The 10,224-nt window shown below is 36.4% G+C and overlaps 1 pseudogene; it reads right to left on the minus strand.

The window, feature by feature from the left end:
• Positions 1-374: 374 nt before the first annotated feature.
• Positions 375-9,783, minus strand: LOC138144332 (large ribosomal subunit protein eL28 pseudogene; annotated as a pseudogene).
• Positions 9,784-10,224: the final 441 nt, after the last annotated feature.

Consider the following 10,224-nt stretch of genomic DNA (forward strand, 5'->3'; position numbering starts at 1 on the left):
GACAATTAAGTAACCAAAAAGAGAAAAAAATGAGGAGAGGGATTAAGCACAAAAGTTCTTTAAAGGAGGTTATAAATGATTTTTTCCTAATTACACTACCATCAACTACCATCAAATACCAATTAAGGAGGTCACTTAAATCCTTTGGGTAAGCCCAAACACAATTTTTGGGGGGTTAATAAAAACAACACTTTTTAAAATGAGGAAGTAGGGGGCAGAATCAAGATGGTCATAGTAGAAACAGGACTACCCTGCGGCTCCAGCTTCCACCTCCTCGGATTGATGTAATAAATTACTCTAAACATACTTTGGGGCTATAGAGCCCACAAAATGACAGAGAGAAGCTAACCTCCCACTGAAGACAGCCCAGCAAGTCAGGAGGAAGCGACTGGCACAGCGTGTTGGGAGCCGAACCCAGACCTGCAGGAGGCAGTGGTTTTAGCCACAGGGTGGGCACAATAATCTGCCTGCTGGAGGGACTTCAGATCACCAGCAGCTGTGGTGATTTCCAGAATTATCAACCTATAGATGTTGAGGACAAAGTGAGAGGACAGTGCAGTGTGGACTTGGGATCTCAGAGTTTAGGAGTGAGGTCGAACCTTTACACCCTGGAGAGAGAAGTGGCTGAGGCATCATGAGCATGCAGCAGTTGCCATGTTGCTGCTTCAGAGCTCCGGGCCTGCACATTGCAGGGTGACTAAGCAACCATCTGAGGGTTATTTCCTCTTGCTTTAATCTGATTGGATTTGTATCACTGTCTGGGGTGGAGGACTGGGGTGAGTGACCAGTGTGCCAGAGTTTGTGGAGGCTTCAGAGAGGGCACCCAAGTAATAACTCTGACAGCTGAGAAAAACCCAGCAATTTAGGACAAAGCTCCCCTTTCAGGTAGCAGAGTTCTACTATGACATAAAGCTTAAAAGTAAAGTATATGAGTGGCAACATGACCAAACAAAGGAAGCAAAGCAAGAAGAGCAAAACAATATTAGACTCCTATTTTGAGGGTAAAAAAGTATCAAAGAACGGAACAGGAGGAAGATATCAAATACAGACTCCTGCACCAAAAGCTTCCAAGAAAATATGTGCTGGTTGAAGGCCATAGAAGAGCTTAGGAAGGATTTTGAAAACCAAATAAGAGAAGGCGAGGAAAAATTGGAAAGAGAAATGAGAATGATGCAAGAAAATTATGAAAAGAGAATCAATAACTTGACTGAAAAAAATAACACCTTATAAAATAGACTAACTCAAATGGCAAAAGAGGCTCAAAAAGAAAATGAGGAGAAGAATGCCTTGGAAAAAGAATCTGAAAGCTCACTGAAAAGAATAATTTCTTCAGAATTAGATTGGAGGAAATGGAAGCTAGTAACATTATGAGAAATCAAGACACTATTAAACAGATCAAAACAAATGAAAAAGAACTACAAGGCAATGTAAAATATCTCACTGGAAAAAGAAAAAAAAAACACTGACCTGGAAATAAATCCAAGAGATAGAATTTTTATTTATTTATTTTCCATTTTAAAAATGCTATATTAACTTCTGATTTACATCATTCATTTCTGCCAGATTTTGAGTTACAAATTTTCTCCCCGATTTTCTTTTACCCAACACCCCAAAATAGCATTTCCTCAGGATATCCCCTGCTCCAATCTGCTCTCTCCCATATCTTCTCCAATACCCCATTCGACTTTTCAAGTAGGGCATGGTGGATCTCTATACCCCAAGACCTGTATATCTTATTTCCCAAATATATGTAATATAGTATTAATAATGGTATATATAGATTTAATTTTCTTCAATTATTCATTCATTCATTTATCTATCTCTTTATTTATTTATTTAAACATTTTATTTTAAAACTTTGAATTACAGATTCATTCTCTACCTCCATTGTCATCCACACTTACTGGGAAGATAAGCAGTTCAGTATAGGTTGTACATAAGTAGCTAATGCAAAATATTAACGTAGTAGATATATTGTAAAAGACTGAGTATATTTCCCTCCCTCCTATCACACCTCCCTCTTGTCCTCTTCTCTAATTTGATCATGTCCTTATTCAAAAGTGAGTGCTTCCAAATTCCCTGCCCCCCAGGTTGTCCTCCCTTCCATCATACCCCCTCTCAGTCCTTTCCCCCCTACTCTCCTGTATGGTGAGATACCTTTTTAGTGTGTATTTTATTACCTCCCTGAGCCAAATTCAATTAGAATAAGGTTGACCCAATACCTATTTCCTTCCTATTCTTCCCCTCCATTGTAACCATTTTCCTTTGTCTTTTCTATATGAGATAGTTTACCCCATTCTGTCTCTCCCCATTTCCTCTCATTTTACTCCTCTCTCACCTCTTACCTTTTAAGTATCATCCCTTCCTATTAAATTTGTCCTCTGACCTCTATCTATGTATACGTGTAAACATACATATACACAAATTCATATATGTATTCATACACAGGTATACCCTTCCATATAAACATATACATTTCTTTTACTTCAAATATTTTCATACTGAGAAAAGTTTCATCAGTTACAATTATCGCTTTTCCATGTAGGAATGTTAATAGTTTAAATTTGAAAAGTACCTTATGATTTCTTTTCCCTGTTTACCTTCTCATGCTTCTCTTGCTTCTTGTAACTGAATGTCAAATTTTCTATTCAACTCTGTTTTTTTTTTCATCAAGAAGGCTTCAAAGTCCTCTATTCCACTGAAAGACCATATTTTCCCCTGAAACATGATACTCAGTTTTGTTGGGTAGGTGATTCTTTGTTTTAATCACCAGCTCCTTAGCCCAGAATATTATATTCCAAGCCCTTCATTCCCACACAATAGAAGCTGCCAGATCCTGAGATATCCTGATTGTGTTTCCACAATATTGAAGTTGCTCATTCCTGGTTGCTTGTAACATTGTCTCCTTGATCTGGGAATTTCTGAACGTGGCTATAATATTCCTAGGCATTTTCTTTTTGGGATTTTTTCATAAGGTGATTGGTGGATTCTTTGAAACTCTAATTTGCCCTGTGGTTCTAAAACATCAGTGCAGTTTTCGTTAGGAATTTCTTGGAGGATGATATCTAGGTTCTTTCTTGGAGCATGGCTTTCATTGGGGTAGCCCAATATTTTTTTTTAAGTTATCACTCCCGTATATATTTTCCAGTTCAATAGGTTTTCCAATGAAATATTTCACATTTCCTTCTATTCTTTCATTTGTTTGCATGTGTTTAACAGAATCTTGATTTCTCATAAAGTCATTAGCTTCCATTTGCTCCAATCTTACTCTGAAGCAATAATTCTCCTCAGTGAGCTTTTGAGATGCTTTTTACATTTGGCAAATTTGGCTTTTTAAGGCATTCTTCTCCTCATTGCCTTTTTGATCCTCTTTTGCCATTTGAGTTAGTCTGTTTTTTAAGGTGTTATTTTCCTCAGTCACACTGTTGACACTCATTTCATAATTTTCTTGCATTGATCTTATTTCTCTTCCCAATTTTTCCTCCACTTCTCTTATCTGCTCCTTAAGTCCTTTATGGCCTGTAACCAGATCGTATTTTCCTTTCAAGCTTTTGGCGTAGGAGTTCTGACTTCACTTGCTTCCTCCTGTTCCATTCTTTAATCCTTTTTGTCCCCAAAATAGATGTCTAATGTTGGATTGTTCTGTTTCCTTTGCTTCCTTTGCCTGTTTATGTTGCCACTCAATTACTTGAGTTTTAGGCTTGTTGCCACAGTAGGAGTCTGGTACCAGACAGGGGAGCTTCATACCAAATGCTGGGGTTTTCTTAGCTGCCAGAGATATTAGTTGGGTGCCCTCTGAAGCCTTCACACACTCTGGTAGGCTGGTCACACACCCCAGCACTTCCAACCTAGATAACAATTCAGATTTAAGCAGGTTAAATAAAGGCTTATTACCCCTCAGACCCGTTGCTTGGTCCCCCTTCAGTCTGTAGGCCAGGAGCTGAAGCTGCCAGGTGGCGGCAGCTGTGCCACAGCCCTCATCAGCTTCTCACCCTGGGGACAAAAGATAAAGCTCTCCCAACTACTGGGTCCCAAAGTCCACACTGCACTGACCTCTCACTTTGCCTTTAGCATCTATGTGTTCATAATTCTGGATTGCTATAGCTGCTGATGATCTGGAGTACCTAGAGCTCGTGGCTGGTCAGCCCCAACCTGGGCCTCAGAACTTCTCCTGGTGCTGGTCTCAGCTTCCAGAGTACTGCCCTGGCTGATTCCTGCCAGCCTGACTAGCTGTCCTCAGTGGGAGGTTTCTTCTTTGTGTGATTTTATAGGTTCTGTATCTCCAAAGTTTGTTCAGAGTTCCCTTTCACATGGATTCCAAGAGATATAATTAAAAAAAGAATTATTGGGCTACCTGAACACCATGATGAAAAATAAAAGAACCTAGAAATCATCTTTCAAGAAATTCTCAAGGTAAATTGCCATGAAGTTTTAGAACCAGAGGTCAAAATAGAGGTTGAAAGAATCCACTGATTACCTCCTGAAAATGATCCCCAAAAGAAAACTCCTAGGAATATTATAGCCATGTCTTGGAGTTCCCAGATCAAGGAGAAAATATTAAAAGCATCCTGCAAGAAAAACTTTGAATATTGTGGAAACGCAATCAGGATAACCCAGAATCTGGCAGCTTATAAATTGAGGGATCAAAGGGCTTGGAATATGATATTCCAAAGGTCAAAGGAGCTGGGATTAAAACCAAGAATGACCTACCTAGCAAAACTGAGTATCATGTTTCAGGAGAAAATATGGACATTCAGTGGAATAGAGGACTTTCGTGCATTCTTGATGTATAAAACAGATTTGAATAGAAAATTTGACATTCACATATAACAAGCAAGAGAAGTCTGAGAAGGTAAGCAGGGGAAAGAGATCATAAGGAACTTATCAAAGTTGAGCTATTTACATTCCTTCGTGGAAAAATGATAATTGTAACTGATGAAACTTTTCTCAGCATGAGAATAGTTGAAGGGAATAGAAATGTACATATATATGTTTATGTATACATATATAAATGTCTACATAGTAGGTTATATGGTGTATGAATACATTTGTCAGTGTGTTTATATATGTGCACAGCTATAGATAGATGGAGGGCACAGGAATAATTTAATAGGAAGGTATGGCACTTAAAAGGTGAAATTAAGAGGTGAGAGATGAAAGAGGGATATAATTACAGGAGATGGAAGGAGACAGAATGGTTTAAATTATCTCATATAGATGATGCAAGGGAACACTGTTAACATGGAGGGGAAGAACAGGAAGGCAAAAGGGAATGAGTCAATCTTGTTCTCTTTGAATTTGTCTTAGGGAAGCAATGATATCAACACTAAATACAGTATCTCGCCCTACAGGAGAGTAGGGGTAAAGGGATGAAATGGGGCATGATAGAAGGGAGGGAAGGCTGGGGGGAGGGAATTTGGAAGCACCCACTTTTGAAAAGGGACTGGATCAAACTAGAAAATAGAATAATTGGGGGGGATTGGATAGAGGGAAATATAATCAGTCTTTCACAATATATCTACTATGGAAATGTTTTGCATAGCTACACATGTACAACCTATATTGAATTGCTTGTCTTCCCAGTAATGGTTGATGACAAGGCAGGAAAAGGATGAACCTGGAATTCAAAGTTTTAAAATCAAATGTTTAAAAATACATATTATTAGTATTAGCATTTTTTAAAGCAATCTGGGTTAAGTAACTTACTCAAAGTTACCCGGCCAGTTATTTCTGGATGTGGATTTAAAGAGAAACAAAGTAATTTTTGAGAGCAAAAACTATTATCAGCATGGTAGATATAGTGGCAGAACACATAAAAAAAAACACATGAATCTGCCAAACAATCAAACAAACAACAACAACAAAAAGAGCACAATTTATTAGGGATGAAAATGGGCAATCTGGAGGAAGAGAAGCAAAATGCAATTACATTAAAATAATTAATATGTTAGAAATTGATTAATTAATTTCTGTCAAAACCTTTGTGGTAGACTGTTTCAAAATCATTCTAAGTCATTTTCTCATTTGTAACATTTGCATTTAACATTTTCAGTGCATGAATGATAATTCTAAGAAAAATATTTTGTGCAACTTTAAAAGGCACATGCAACGACTTTTGTTATCATTTGGTGACTAAATCTATGATGTCATGGGCATAGAGGACTATTAATTTGGAACCTCTCTCAAAGCCATACAGCTACTCTATTTAGAAAGTAGCCTGGGTGTAATAAAAAATAATTTGACTTGCTTAAGGATAAACATTCCATTTATGAGAGATGAATCAGATCTTTCAGGAATTGTTTGGTTCTTTATCAACAACTTCATGCTACATCTCTAAAGTACACATTCATTAATTATTTTATATAGAAAAAAGTATAGAATACAAGAGTGGAGCTACATTAGCTTTATTTATACAACAGTTTCTTTCAGTGATTATAGTCAACCTACCACATTTGGATTTATGCACTTAACTTCCAAAGATATTTTCAAAATAATTGAAAGAACACCAAAGAAGATGAAGGTTGGAAGTGAGTGGATCATATCAAGTGAACCTAGAGGAAATAATTGTAATAGTAAGGAATCTCTGTTCAGGATTCCTAAAAGGTAAGATATTGTGGTTTCATGATTATTTATAAGGGAAAAAATATCATCAATTTGCCGTTTAAAGATCACAATCTAGCTCCTGACTTGTCTTTTGAAACTGATTTCACCTTATTGTACCAACAAATGTATTCCCTCCAAATTCTCCTTAATCACTGTATCTACTATTCCATTTCTTAACTTAACTCTTTTTCATTGACCATTTCTGGAATGCTTTTACTGCCCAACCTACATTATGTAATTTCTTTCTCCCTTCAAAAGTTAGTTTAAGTGCTGCCTACATCATGAGATCTTTTCTACTTCCCCAGTCAACTATTCATCATCAAAATTACTTTATTTATGTGATACATATTTTGTATTTCCTTCTCTGTGTAGGTTCTTGCCCTATACTGTAAGATCCTCAAGATCAAAAACTTTTTTTTAATTTTGTTTTTCTATCTTCCTCACCTAACAGAAAATCTAGCTAGGATGTATTTGTTCAATTTAATTGGGGTTGGAGTGGGAGAACAAATTATCAAATGGAGAGAAACTAGGATGTTTGCTGTCCAACAAATAGTACTAAATCAAATGAGACAAAATGAGATAATGTAATCTCATATAAAATATATTCATACTTAGTATTAATGTTTCATAAACAAAATAACATACAAATGTTATTTATTAATCATTATTATAAAATACTTATGATATTAATAACTCAAATTAATTTAAATAACTTTCATAATAAGAGTCAAATGCCTAAAGAATATCTATTGTCCAGACTACAAAATGCCATGAAATGAATGAACTGTTGAATTATTCTATCAGTACATATATCTGCAAACAGAAAAAGAGCTGGGTACAGGATTGAATAGAACGAGTGGGCTAGATTGCATTTTGGAAACTTTATCTTACTTTCAAATATCAAAAGACACTTTCTGACACAAAAACTCATTTTTTTTAATACCCTCATTATTTTTGCAATGTTCTTATGGCTTTAAGCTAGGTATAACTCAAATATCCATATCAACAACATTGCAGGCAACCCAAAGCTCAATGGCAGTTAAACATAAAGTACCTTGAAATTTGTCACCCAGGGTAAATAATGTTACAAGAGGAAGAAATAACAGATGGACTGTCTGAGTGTTAAACTAGCAATGACAGAATAGAAAACAAAATAAAGTCAGACTTTCAGCACATTATTATTACGGTCCTCTGGAGAATTTCTAATAGAACATGGACAATAATCAAACAGGATCTAAGGGGAGAGACACAATAAATTATTTGCCACTGAAAATAGCGATTATATTGGTGAGATGAGAAATATATTGGAGTATTAAAAGGGCATGGCAAGAGTATATAAAATATTCTGACTTTATCTTTCTGGTTTTCCAATTAAATTTCATAATGTCTGGAAACAGGATAATTGAACATTTCTGTTTTCTTCCACAGCAAAATAATCATTCAAAGTGCATAGACATCTCTTTACTCAAGTTCACATTACTGAAACTTGTCACTGAGAAGACAGAAAGTAGAACCATACACTACTTTGTAAATTCACTAATTTTAGAGCAAGTATGAGGAAACTTTTCAGGTTGAAAGGATCCATTAATATTTCGCTGTAACCAAATAAGTTCACATTCAAGAAACTTCAATTTGATATACTTAAAAATGCACATTATTTTTTAAAATCCAACTGCCATGTACTTAATAACTTCAAAAAATTAAAACTATTTGTTAATGTTAACGTTAACTAACTTTTTAATGGTTTTGTTGTGTCTACATTATGTTGGAAAGCTTTGGAATATTTGGTTGTAGCATGGAGGTCCAGCAGGTTCAAATCTTCTGATCCTCTTGATAGATATCATTCATTAGTGACTTTAAGGGCTTCTTGATTTGGGTTAGGTAGGAAAATATAGATTCACGGTAATAAGTGGTTGAAAAGAAAGATTTTTTTTTAGGAATATTGTTGAAGACATGGATATTCTACTGAGTTTTTAAATATGTGTGTGTATATATATATATATATATATTTCCCCCCTAGGCAGTCTGCCTTTATTAGCCAACGGCAGGCCTGACCCCTTAGGTACTCTTGGGAGAGGTGGGGTTCGCTTCTTTTTCACCACCACTGCCTTCTGGCTACGAAGATTGGCGCTGGCTTGGCGCAGACTGGCCATACAAAGATCTTTCCCGTATTTATTCTTGCTGATGGTGTGCCCGACGAACTTAAGTGTGGCCAGGGTATTTTTGTTGATAGTCGTCCTGACATAGCAGGTGGCAGACTTCCTCTGACCTGCTCTCCACTTCAGCACCACCACGATGTCCGTGCCGTCGGCCGCCGGCTCCATGCCCACGGTCTTCTGGTGGATCAGGTTGTTATACAGGAACGAGTTTCGGGCCTTGAGGTTGTTGGATTCAGTGCTGTACTTCTGCTTGTTGTGCTTGATGAGGAAACTGGGGCAGTTGGGAAGAACCATCCATTGCAGGTGGGCCGGGATGGCGAGGGCTGCTCTCTCGGCAGCTTCCCTGAGAAGGAAAGGAGCTTGCGGGGAGTGGGCCCGAATTATTTTTAATATTTATATTGGTCTTTCTTAGCATCAAAAAATAACTTTAAAATGTCATCTACTGAGAGGCCGATCAGTTGCACCTGTGGTTCCTTAGGTGCCTTGATGATAACAACTATGTGAGACTGAAATACCCATTTTGAGTGTGATGTCATGATTCTCAAAGTCAGTAAAACTTTCATTGTATTCTAGAATTAATAGGTCTATAGAAGCTGCTTATTCTACAAATGATTCACATGTATCTTTCCGCTCATAGGTTACCTTCGCTAACCTTGGAAAAGATTCATTTGAAATTTCCTTTGGAAGAAGTCTTTTGAAAAAAAGATAACTTTTTTTTTAAATGCTTGGATTTTTTTCCCCCACATATCAAATATAGCTTAAGTTTTACCTTGCAAAGAAATATTAAAGTCATTTTGATCTGACATGTTATCATGCAGAAATGCAGCATTCCTTTATAAATTTTCTTTCAATAATTCACATTGCGGATTCTTCATAAAATGTAACTATCTGTTCTCACAGAGATAACGTTTTGGCTAACATCTGTTCCTATAATATCTATTGCACTTTATATTTTTTCTTTTTTCTTTTACTTCTTTTCATTTTTCAAAAGCTTTATTAACTTCTGATTTACATCATTCATTTCCACGAGGTTTTGAGTTTCAAATTTTCTCCCCTTTGTTCCCCTACCCAGCGCCCCAAAATTGCAGTCCAACAGGATATCCATTCCTTCAATCCACTCTCTCCCATATCTTCTCTCATACCTCCTTCGACTTCTCTAGTAGAGCATGTGGGATCTCTATGCCCCGGTGCTTGTATATCTGATTTCTCAAATACATGTAAAATAGTATTAATAATAACATATATATGTATATATATATATATATATATATATATATATATACACACATTTCATTTTAAAACGAAAAATTCCAGAGTCATTCCCTTCCTCTCTTTTCACCCACACTTACTGGGAAGATAAGCAGTTCAGTATAGGTTGTACTTGTGCAGTTATTGCAAAACATTAACATAATAGATATATAAAAGGGCTGAATATATTTCCCTCCCACTTGTTCTATCCTAT

Source organism: Petaurus breviceps, unplaced genomic scaffold (assembly GCF_028583685.1).
Source record: "Petaurus breviceps papuanus isolate PSGF00001 unplaced genomic scaffold, PetGlider_PUasm1.0 90696, whole genome shotgun sequence".
Classification (NCBI taxonomy): domain Eukaryota; kingdom Metazoa; phylum Chordata; class Mammalia; order Diprotodontia; family Petauridae; genus Petaurus; species Petaurus breviceps.